Raw genomic sequence first — 12533 nt, forward strand, 5'->3', positions numbered from 1 at the left:
CGCCGTCCCCCACCCCTTTGAATCGTCCGTTTATAATATGTTCTCAGTCAATATCGGGAAAAATACAATATTAAGATAAAAATGCACTATTTCGGACTATAAATTGGGGGAGTCTAACCCCCTACCCGGTCCAACATTTTAAGCCATTCAATTTCTGTTCTGATGGAGGGACGGATGTGGAAAGATTAAGCCCATGAGTTTCACGTACCCCTTCTTAAGTCAATTCCAGGATCTGCCACTGATATCTGTAATCAGATTTGTTGTTTCATAATGTTATTGTTCCTTTAAACAGTTTAAACCTTTTATGTCATCAACATAAACAGACGCATGTTCAGTAAAAAAATGCTCTGTATACAACGTTCTCGTACTCCAGAGCGATGATGCTATGCATTATATTTATCACCATCTGACTGACTGAGTAACTGCCAAAACTTTTCCGTTAAAGAGACTCTCTCATGTTTTGGCACCAAACATATTTTTTCTCGTAATGCATCTGAAAACACTTACATGTATATTTATTTTACTCCTTGGTACTGAAATTGCAGAAATAATAGTAACCAGGTTGATTTTCTTACTTCAATTGCATTTTTAAAAAACGATTGAAGTATTAAAAATTAATCTTGTTCAAGTTGGGAGCAAGCACATAGGGGTGCAGATAACACATAGAATAAAAAACGGAACTCTTATCCACTCGCCCACAGGGACTCATACTAAGGTGTTGAATATTTTAACCTTAATGGAAGTTATTGGTTTATCACGTGATTATGTCAATCAACTGATTGTGCAACAGCCTTTTGTTGAATCGGGTTAGTAACGCATTTCCAAATATTGGACTTCAAAGACTATATGTTAGCACATATCAACATTTATTGAAGGGTTTCAGCCATCAATAGCTTAGCTTTAACACTTCGTTTGATACGCCATACTTTATTTCGTAATAACAATCTATAAAATCCAAGTAAAAGATGCATTTTTAAAACCCTTAACGCTTCGCTTATATTCACTCAAAAACTCATGTTCGAAAGATTAAAAAAAGTATGTCATAATCATATCCTCTTTAGCGGCTGAGGAAGCCGGTCCAAACCATTCACATACTTTCCGAGTTTCTTAATACGAGGGTATAGCCAGAAGTTCGTGGAATTCCTTAATACAATCAACACATTTTAATATTTTTCAACGAACGTCAGTTCGCTATAAAATCTATTTCAGCTGTAAATGACATAGAAAACTTCAAACTGATACATAAAATATAAAGGAAACTACAGCTTTTTCATTACCATGAGATCAGTATAGCCCGCGCAGTTCAAACGTCAGAATATGACGTCAACGTCATAACTTATCAAAGTAAGAGCCGTTCGCCGCAATACAACGTCGAAGTCTCGCTACCCACTGCCGCTAAATGTCACTGAACCACTCTGACTTGTAAAAATACAGGCGTGTCTGAGCTTCACTCTGTAGTGCCTGAAAGTCATTGAAGCGTTTACCTTTAGTTCACATTTAAGTTTCGGAAATAGGGCAAAATCGCATGGTGGTAGGTCTGGCGAAAAAGGGGGTGGGGGGGGGGGGTGGGGAAGGATCTCCGCTTCAAGCTGGATTGTCGCGGTAGTCGGTGCCTCCTCCGATCTATGCGCTGATGCATTTTCCTGGTGAAGAATCCACCCATCATGCAACGCCAGTGGTCTCTTAAATGCCATCGCCCTCTACAAGTCACGCCTCAAAACCTTAAATGGAGAACATAACTGAGGCTTATAACATTTGTCGCGTTTTGCGTACTTCATCAAATATAATTAAAACTAACACTTATTCAATCCCATATTTTTAATCATAAACGTTTTAAAACATTGTTTTATGCAGATTTTATCAAGTCCTAAATATTGATAAAAATGAATTTTGTTATATATCACTTTACCTTTTAGTAGGAAGCACCCGTCACAGATTGGCTCTGCGGAACTGCATGGAGTAGGATAACACCGTGCACATCAAAGAAGAAAATGAACATATACTTTCCTATCGAGCAGGATGGTCGTGCCTTCTTCGGAGGCGGGGAACTGGTAGTCTTCCATTGACTGCTTTGCTGTTTTGTCTCAGGGTCGAAATAAAACAGTCAGGTTTCATCGCAAGTGACTATTTTCTCAAGAAAACGGTTTCCTTCCTTTTAGTACCGAGCTAAGGATCGGCGTGATTCCCGTACTCTTTTGCTCATCTCATCTTCTGTCAGCAGCCGTGGAACCCAACGCGCACTCACTCGACTCATTTTCAAACTGTCTTTCATTATCCTCCGTACCGACCCATAACTCATGTCCAACATCTTGCATATTTCATAAAGAGTGACTCGACGATCAGCGTCAACGATGTTTTTCACGGCCTCGACGTCACACACTGTAGTTTGTGAAACCGGTCGCCCAGACCTCACGTCGTCACAAATGCTTTCCCGCCCCTCACTGAACCGCTTGTGCCACTTGTAAACGAGCATTCGCTTCACTTGAGTTTCACTCGATGCTTCATTCATCAGTTTAAGTGTTTGCGATGGAGTTTTCCCTAGGTTTACACAGAACTGTATCGCTGCCCGTTTTATCAATCTGTCTTCTGGCGTCATTTTAAACAAAATTTAACTATTCCGTTCAAGCTAAAATGTTTCCTTTGAAATAAACAAACAAACGCACTGACTTAAAACTTCACTTCATCACACGTTATTAACGTCACGTCAAATGTGCAAACCTTCGCGCCGTTTTATTGGTTTCAATGTGAGTGGTCAACAAAACAAGATATTGTTATGGGTTATTTTAGCAAATGCGGAGGAATGCGCGACCACCTGTTTCCATAGTGATCACTACGTTGTCGTTATAACATGCTTTACGATGAATCTCGCATTCTTAATTTCAAATTACCTGATTATTATTGTATGAAAGTTTAAAAGATATGCTGCATATTGTTTTCATTTTATCAAGCTTTTCCACGAACTTCTGGCTATGCCCTTGTATATAAATCTCTTATAAATTTGCCAAATAAAATTCAACATGGGTAAACAATTATAAAAAAATAACGTATTTTATGTATTGTAACATATTTATAAAAAATAGTCACTTGAATCAAATGAACATTTTCAATGTACTTTCTTTCTCGCGGAAAGTGGACATTTCATCTTACTCCAACAAGTGTGGGGTATGGTTGATTCTCTTCGTGACTGAAATCAACTTTTTTAAACACTTGGTGCATTTCAAATGTAGTCCATATAAACATCCCCTTCAGATTCTTTGACGATTGCATTTCCATGGGAGATCACTGCGTAGGATAAACATACAAGTGTTGTTTAGCCACACTGTGGTTTCAATTATGTCAGGGGCGTAGCTACCCCTCTATTCATGAGGATTCATAAATGTGCTGGGGGTTCGGGGCAAACTTGAAAATTTTGAAAACCATGGTGCAATCTAGTGCATTCTGGGCGTTCCGATGTGCATTATTTAGTACTGGACAATAACCAGTTTTAGATTCATGTAGTCAAGTTCGCATACTGCAACTTTGGTTGATTTTTTTGTCAGAATCATGTGGATTCAGCCGCGTATTCACGTATAGGCGGCTACACGCCTGTATGTTGTGCATATGAATGTATAATTTGGTTTAAATGATGCATCCTTAATATAACACCTCCTTGCTGCTACACCAATAGAAACTTCATGGGATGTTAATAGTAAAAGAACTAGCACTGACGTTCCCATTTTTGTCTGGGTCATTTAAATAATAGAAAACAATTTACAAGATAAACAAATTTGTTTTGACTTCTTTAATGAATTATATAAAAACATTGTACAAAGATATCATGACACTTTTAAACAATAAGTATGGTTGTTAATTAAACAGTATGCTAGCTTTAAAGATTTAGGCAAACCATTGGAATTTTACAGCGGTCTTAAAAGGTGTATTTAAAGCTGCAATCTCACCGATTGATCGTTTTGACTACCGGTACTCTTTTATTGTTTGTCTATAAATGGACAATTTTTTGCATAAATGTCTAGACCCAATTTTAAGTGATATAAGACTGCTGAAAAAAGATCAGATAGCAGTTTATCATATTTATGTTAAAAAAATGATGTTTTATGGCTAAAAGCATTACGAACAATTTAATGTAAATGAAATTTTCGGCACTTTTACATTTCTGATGGGTTCTATTGTGAATTATCTAATATGACTGAATTAAAGGAATGATAACCAAATCAGCAGATTTTGAGACAATTTTGTGTCTTAACTGACAATCTGTAAGAGTGCAGCTTTAAGTGTTGATCTAAAGCTTCATATACACATTGTTATATTGTCAATAACTGTTTAAAAGGTCTCATGTACTAAATAAGATAATAATTTTCATACAATATCTAAAATTGATCAAAATAAATAAAGTACCATTATACCTATTTCTTAAAAGTGCCGTTTCTCATCTGACAATACCATTCAAAGCCATCATTTCAACTATGAATTTATTTTTAACTTTCAACTTTTCTACAGCATATGCAACAAAATACACCAAAAATACAAGCCATGAACAATATGATTGTTCAACTTGCATCATCTTTGGCCTTTTGAAACGACCATTTTCCAGTTTTGTCTATTTGTAAGTTATGCCCTGAGGAATAAAGTATGACTGTATGAAAATAAAAAGCAATAAAAACACTAAAAATATGCCCCAACCCCTGTAATTTCTAATACAGTAGTAAAATCAAGAAATTAAACATTTAGAGCTGCACTCCCACAGATATACCGTTTTCACAACTTTTTTTGTTTTGAATGAGCAATTTTTTGCGTAATTATCTGCAAACCAATGATAAAAGATTGCTGACAAAAGATCAGATCACAGATTTCATATTTCCGTTCAAAAATTAATGTTACTAACGGTTTAAGAAAAGTGCATAAAACATCAATGTTTTAACTTAAATAGAAAAATCTGCCATTTAATTTTACGCAAAAATTGGATGGTTCCAATCCAAGACATAAAATGAGAAAAGTTGTCAAAACGTCCAAAATGTGAGAGTGCAGCTTTAACGTTTGAAAGTAACTCTGTTTGCCTCGTGCCCCTAAACAGGGTTTAATTATATTAAATGCCCAGTGGGTTTGTCCCTGTATATTTGATTGTATGATTGCAGTAATGGATACTGGTCTAATTATCTTCTGACAATTTTTCACCAATTTTAAAGAAACAGAAAACACATATTAAGCTCATATAACGCTGTACAATTTAATCTCATTCATTAGGATGAGAAAAATTCCCTAAAAATATTAATTGTGGAAACATATCTCATTTAAATACATACAGGAAATGGCGACATCATTTACCCTTTAGTATGAAAAACGCAGTTTCCTGATATTTGAATAGCGGTTCTTTATTTAAGCATCTCAATTCATTCAACATACACATAGTATGTATCAAGTTTCAAAGGAAACCAAATCATCGTAACGATGGTTTTCAAAGCAAATATTCACACTCTTGAAAAACTTCTTTTCCTAGTTTCAACTTTTGAGACTTTTTGATGAGCCTGCACCTTCCCCCTCTTATGCTGTGGCTTCAAGCAATAAAGCTACCAGCTCAAGTAGCACAACTGGTGAACAAGACTGCTGATAGTCGACAAACTGCACACCTGATGCCATGATAAATCATGTCCATCGACTTCCAGAATGAAGAAATGATGCAGCACAGAATTGACTTCAATTGGACCTCTCTGTACTTTCATCCCCTTGTTGTAGTCAAAGACTATATCTAAGTGTGCAGTGCGGGATCTTGAGAAGCTTTCTGCTCCTCTGATGAAGTAAGTTTAGCAGAGTGTGAAACTCCTGTCTACTCATATGCCTGGACACATGTGATCTATGTCTTCTTGTGTGTGCCCAACCATCACCTGAATTTTTTTAGAGGAAGTTAGTGCTTGATTACAAGTCAATGTGACAAAACAAGGTCTTTCATTTATGCCACCAAGAACTAGTATTCCAAGTTTCATAACTCGTATGTTAACTCAAAGCAATTGAGCAGAAACTGTTTGGTAATTAATTTTAAGTCACTGCTTCCACTTATACTATCAGTAATATTGAACGTGAACCGACTGACCCAAATGCTATTCTAAATAATTTTTATGTGCAGAAACCTTAATCCTATTGACACAAAAGTAATCCAATAGTATGTCTTCACAAAACATTCTACAACAATATTTTGTCAATTTAACTCAAAGATTGATTATTGTTTTTTTGTCAGACAAACACAGAGATGGCCCTATATCGCTCACCTGATTTGAGAAAGGATTCTAACTTAGTTATTGTTTGGACACTAACTGGACACTTTTGGTCTGACTTTATAATGCTGCTGGTGAAAATATTAAAAGTCCCTAAATAATGGGCTTACAAAAACATGAAATAAAATGTATTTGTTTAAAAATTACAAAGGGCCATAACTCTTACAATATTTAAGTTTGTATTGAGCAGAATAAAAGGCTTTGCCTAAAATACAAACTTAAAACTATATTTACAAGTAAAACAAAACAAGAGCACCGCGAAACGGAGCATTATACGCCCGAAGAAGATTCGGCTCGAGGTCCTTTTAATGTAGTGATGTTTTGTATAAAGTTATTTGAAAATCGCTTTATTAGTTACCAAGTTATGGCCCGGACACGGAATTGCTAACGGACGAGTAACAAAGATGTGGCCCGGACACAGAATTGCTAACGCCCCCCCCCATGGTGATTCTAGTCTTTGAGGTATGGACCTGGAAATTGCGCGCGACACATCCTTTTAATGTAGTGATGATTTGTATAAAGTTATTTGAAAATTGCTTTATTAGTTACCAAGTTATGGCCCGGACACGGAATTGACGGACGGACAGACAGACAGACGGACAGACGATGGAGGCCATAACATAATACGACCCTTCGGGCGTATAAAAATCTACAAATATGTTTTTTGTATCTGGTTTTTGAGAGAGAATGATCGGAAGAAAACATCACACATTCACAATCATATTAAAAAATAATTTAGTTTTTTTTTTAAATTATATTCTATTTCAAAAACACTGCAAAAGACAAGACACTTACGTTTCAATTTCTTGATTTAATACATTGATGATTATCAATTCTTATGAAGCGAGATGGGTCTTACACTCTGACCAGTGCAACGTGCATGTTCTTAGTTGCTCAGTTATTACCTTTCTTAAAATTCTCCTCTTGATCTGAGCCACGCCAAAATGCTGGGAGATGCTTTTGTTGTATTTTCCATCGGAATGTATAGCACCTCTGTGTTTCTGTTTGTCTCCTGAAATAGTAAAAGTTTATTAATAATAATCACAATAATAATAATCAGTGACTTTTACTGAAATTATTTTCACCGATTGTGCCTTGCACATTGGGGAACAAAGTTGACTTCTGAGGAGAAGATTTTTCCATATAGACATATAACAAAAAGTAGCTCCGCACCCTGGAGCAATGATTTTTATGAATCAATATCCGGTGAAGAAAATTCATACAGGGTATTGAAACATTTTTTTTCTTCAAATGAAGACTTTTAAAAAAGATAACTTAACTAGCTCTTCATCATATTAAATAAAAATTAGCAGTCTATGCCGCACACGGAGCCCCGCATTTGATCTTTTACCATAGTTTGATTGAGAGTTAAGTTTCACATCGACAAGTCTTTACAGGTCTATTAAAGCTGCACTCTCACAGATTGAACGTTTTGAAAAAGGTTATAATTTTTATCTTGGAATGAACCAATGTATGCAAAATGCATGGAAACCTGTGATATAAGACGGCTGACAAAAAATGTCTTTGAATTCCCGTCAAACATGTCCGAACCAAATTCAAACTTTGGATAATCACTGTGATTCACGATGAAATTCAGCACTTCTTGCCCAGTATATATACGTTTACTTTAAGCGGAAGGCAAATTAAAACAAACACATTTGTCCGAAAATTAATCAAGCTTTAAATGGTAGTAGAATTGTCATTTGTTCATGTAATTTTCAAGAATCAGGAAAATAAATGTTCTCATGTTGCCAATTTAGTCTCGATCATCTAGACGCTTGTATCCAGATCTATATCGTTCATTGACTCTAATTAGAGCGGCTTCATGATTGAGACTAGCCGGTTCTTTGATAATTGTCACGATCGAAACAGTGGTTGAAAATGTAAAGCGAGACCAGTTTTTTACCTGTTATTGAACAAACTATTATGTTGGCAGGACTGTCCTCCTCAGCAATGCAAAGAACAGCAATGACTGGCTGGCACTCTGTAAAATGGCGATTAAAACATTATGTCCAATTAAAACTGTCCCGTTCTAAACAATCCATCAGCAATATATATAAATGAGCTGCGCCATGTGGAAATGTGTCTTGGGAAGTTGACATCATTCCATGTAATGATGTCATAAAGATGAGCAGAAGACATTACTTACTATGCAGTAAAAGTTCTTACTTTAACAGTAAAGATATCTTTTTTTGAGGAAATTAATCAAAGTGAGCTCTTTTATGTCATGTTTCTACAGTACCGTAGGTCTTGTACACATCTATGTTACATATATAAATAATAAACAGGAATAAAATGAGGAGTTGTGTACACACTAATTCCTCCTTATGTAATGTGTAACGCAAGAAAAACAATTCATAATTCTAGTAAAAACAATCCATAATTCTAGTAAATCTCTAGAATTCGCTTACTTTTCTCGCTGTACAAAAATGAATGAGGAGTTGCAAACAAGCAGGGCCATAAAACTTTTGCCATTTAAACTGTACCACAACAGCAATTTAAAGACAGTGATACTCATTGATGGAATAGGCACTTAGACAGCTACATTTTCTGAGAAATGGAGATCAGACTAAATTCTCCAGAGATAATTTATAGCTTTATTTGAAATAAAGAACATGTTACAGTGTTTATGTTAAACTTGTTACTTATCCCTGATAACACAATCATTACCTTCAAAATGGTGATAAAATAAAAACAAATATACCTTATTAAACACTGTTTACTATCACATCTGTACCCCCCCCCCCACCCCCTTCTTACATACCTAAGCGGCTCTTACCAAAGTAAAGAATGAAAGGTCCACAAGGCCAATTATAAACCATGAACCATGAGAATCCTGTTTACTAATTTGATTTTAAATCACCCAAAAGGCTTTCTACACATAATGGTTCATTAATTTAAATCTAGCCTCCAAAGTTGTGGTTTCATTGAAAGACTTGAGATACCTTATTTAAAAAAATGACGAAAGGAAAGCTTAAACGCAGAAGTCTGGACGGGTATACGAGCCTGGAAATAAATACACAAAAGCTCACCATGCTGCTAAGGATTCTTATATAATTCCCGGCCCAGGTTCAGCTGGAGATGTTGATTCCACACGGCTGGATAACCGGCCCAGTGCACCCAAGCTTGGCAGTATCTGCAAGAGGAGGGTGTATATCTGGGAAAACGCATTTATAATCAATTTGCGAAAGTTCTTATCCGCCACAAGTAGTGAACATGAATGTGGCTTATAGATTATCTGAAATGAAGTTTAATAAAGGAGACAAGGTTCGGTCTGGGATCTAAACATGGATTTTGATGCTGAAATTGTAAGTTTTGTTCAAATGAAGTATAAACTTAAAGTGAGTACAGAGATATCTTGAAGCCCAGATTTATCACTTACCTGAAGTTTGTAGGGCTACAATTTGCTGTAAACTGCAGAAACTGTCCCCATGAGCCTTTTGTCTGTTAGGGGAATGGTGGCTTAGGTGATTGGTGGTACCACTCTGCATTTCTTATCCACACACAACACAGTGTATCTGAAAATGACAGAGAATGGCCATGCACTTATGAAAGCTATGCTAGAAATACGCCGTTATGAGTGTATCAGATAACATTTCCACACAGAAATTGTGAGGCCACCAATACAGCAGTACTGACATCAATGACGAAAACATATATATCTGTCATGGAGCTGTGCTGGTTCTGTGGCGTCAAAACCACTGCAACTTGGCAATTCACTAGAAACATCTTTTCAGAAAAAAGAAACAACCAATACTGGGTAGCCTTTGTCACCCAGTGAACACCCAGAGCATCTTGTTACTTTGAGCATCTATTTACTTAGAAGTACAATGTAGCGTCATTAAGATCTCAAATTAACAAAAAAGTGTATCCGAAAGCTTTAAATACTGAACGAAGTGTAACTTTGAGGCGGGCTGCGAGCAAATACTTTCAAGGGCAGAAATCTCCCAGAAGTTTGAAAAAGATTGTGCAAAGCTCTAGCTTGATGATTTTGGCCCAATTTCAAATTGTTACTCAGTAACACGACGACGTAAATTTAATCAAACATCAATATAGTTACACAGGAAAATAAGAAATAGCTTTAAACTCTCTCACATTCATGGCAGAGTGTCTGGTGACGGTTAAACATTCAGCCTGGTGGCTGGGGTAACATATCTAAATTGTAAATTACTAAATTGTATTGCGTGTCCAGGGGGGGGGGGGGGTGTCCAAAGATATCTTGACGCAACTTACCATAGCCGCCTTGCGTTTTTGTTCACAAAGCCGGCACACACAGTTCATTCTCAGTTTGCATGTTGTGTACTGAAAAGTTCCAGCTTTCCATGACACTCGCAATAAACCTATCCATGAATTAAAACAAATTAACAAATAACTACCAGGTAATTATGGAAATATAAATGTCATTTTTTACTTAAATTATTGATAAATACAACTTATATTGCAGTAAAACTGGGTAAAATATCAGGAAAATGTGTCCTGTTCCAAAAAGTGTGTTTTGAAGTTGCAGACAATAGTCCAAAGACCAAGAATTTAAGTGTTCAGACAGGGGCAGGCAAATCTTAAAAAAAAATCAAAATTTTAAAACTTAAATAAAACTAAAATTATACAAACCTTATATAAATCATGTGTTAACTTGAAAATACATACAAGAATACAATGTACACATAATCAAATGCTACCTCAGAGAATCATTTGTTTCAAGAACTACTTAAAGGGGTACTGCAACCCGCAAGCCTTTCGTTGTGGGCCGACACCTTTAAACCTCTTTCCCGCACATTAATTAAACACGTCTTATGTTTTGTCAGTGCCGGTTTTGATGACCAGTATAAATCCAAAAGCAGTTTTTCTGCCAAAATTTACCCAAATGATTTGGATGAATGCTTAACAAGAAAGTGCAGTGTACACAATCAAATAAAGTATTTAGTGTTCCAGCAATAATGAGCAATCTGAAATCTGACCCCTTACATTCCTTAAATATTCACAAAGTGTTAAGTTCTTGTGTTTGTTATCTTTTTATGATTCAAATGGTAAAAAAATGGTGCAAATGTGAGAAGCCCTGAAGAAGAAAACTGATATTTTAATAGAAATAGTGATGAAATCACTGACATTATGTTTACTTAGCAACTAAAGCAACAGATCAACCAGACCTACCAGTATGCTAATCTATATTTAACTGCTAAATTTTAAATACCCAAAACATACAGATAAGATATGTGGCGCAGTTGTTTACATTGTGTGATTTAAATGCATATATTTTTGTTGGTGATTAGTTTAAATCCAACTGAAGCAATCTCTTATCAATATAAACCTTAGTTCATCCAACAAATTAAATATTTGAATGTTAGAGGATTTGTTTTCAGAAGATCAGCAATAATGTTTTTTCTTTAATTGTCTCAATGAAAAATGTAATGTTCAAGTTTATAGGCGCTGTTTTATCTGTGAATTTCCCTGGGTGTGAACGCTTACTGTGTCCAAGTTATCCAAGCTGGATCTAAGACATTACTACAATATGGGCAATTTGCTCTGCCATTTTTATAGAAAATACCCGGTAGTGTATTCCAAAGGTATTCTTTTGGTACATTGAACTCACAACAATATTTGAACTCCTGACGTCCAGCACCGCTGTCAGATTATCTAATCCAACCACTATGCCATTGCATGCTCTTTACTGAACGAAAGATAAATGAATACTCACAATTTTGAACAGTACTTTTTTGGTCACAGATAGCAACCTTTTAATCCCACTTAAACCTGTCTTCCCTATTTGGCAAACAGAGAATTTTTAGAAAATTTGTTATCTGATGATCCTGTAAATTTTGCGTGGATTGACTAAATACTGTTCGAATTTAGCAAATCAAAACTAACATTTTGGGTTTATTCAGTGTAGACCCTAAAATATCAATTTTGATTTATAAGTATGTAGGTTTGTTTAAAAGCTCAGTACAGTTTACTTTACTTGTTAAGTTATCCAATTTCTGTAAAAAAATATTACTAAACTTGACTATAAAATACTGTAGGGGGGCGTGTCGTAAAGTTAAGAAAAAATCCAAATAATGCAACAGTCAATTGCAGCATGGGCCCCCAAGGTCCTGCTAATAGCGGGGACTTTGACTTTCGGTCCAGCCAATCCCAGGTAAAATTCCCGCTCTGCACAGACAAACAGCTGGTAAAAGCCCTGTCAAATGAATTATGATCATTTCGTAACCGCTCAGTGTTGGTCATTTCGTAACCATTGTGTTAGTCAATTCGTAACCGTTAAGAAATCGA

General features: G+C 35.8%; 1 long non-coding RNA gene across 1 annotated transcript; it reads right to left on the reverse strand.

The window, feature by feature from the left end:
* Positions 1–7219: 7219 nt before the first annotated feature.
* On the reverse strand, positions 7220–9334 carry LOC128227206 (uncharacterized). The gene is made up of 3 exons (XR_008259777.1): positions 9299–9334; positions 8173–8250; positions 7220–7278 (listed from the first exon to the last, which is right to left on the reverse strand). It is a non-coding gene; the product is annotated as an uncharacterized LOC128227206 (long non-coding RNA).
* Positions 9335–12533: the final 3199 nt, after the last annotated feature.

Source organism: Mya arenaria, chromosome 3 (genome assembly GCF_026914265.1).
Source record: "Mya arenaria isolate MELC-2E11 chromosome 3, ASM2691426v1".
NCBI lineage: Eukaryota > Metazoa > Mollusca > Bivalvia > Myida > Myidae > Mya > Mya arenaria.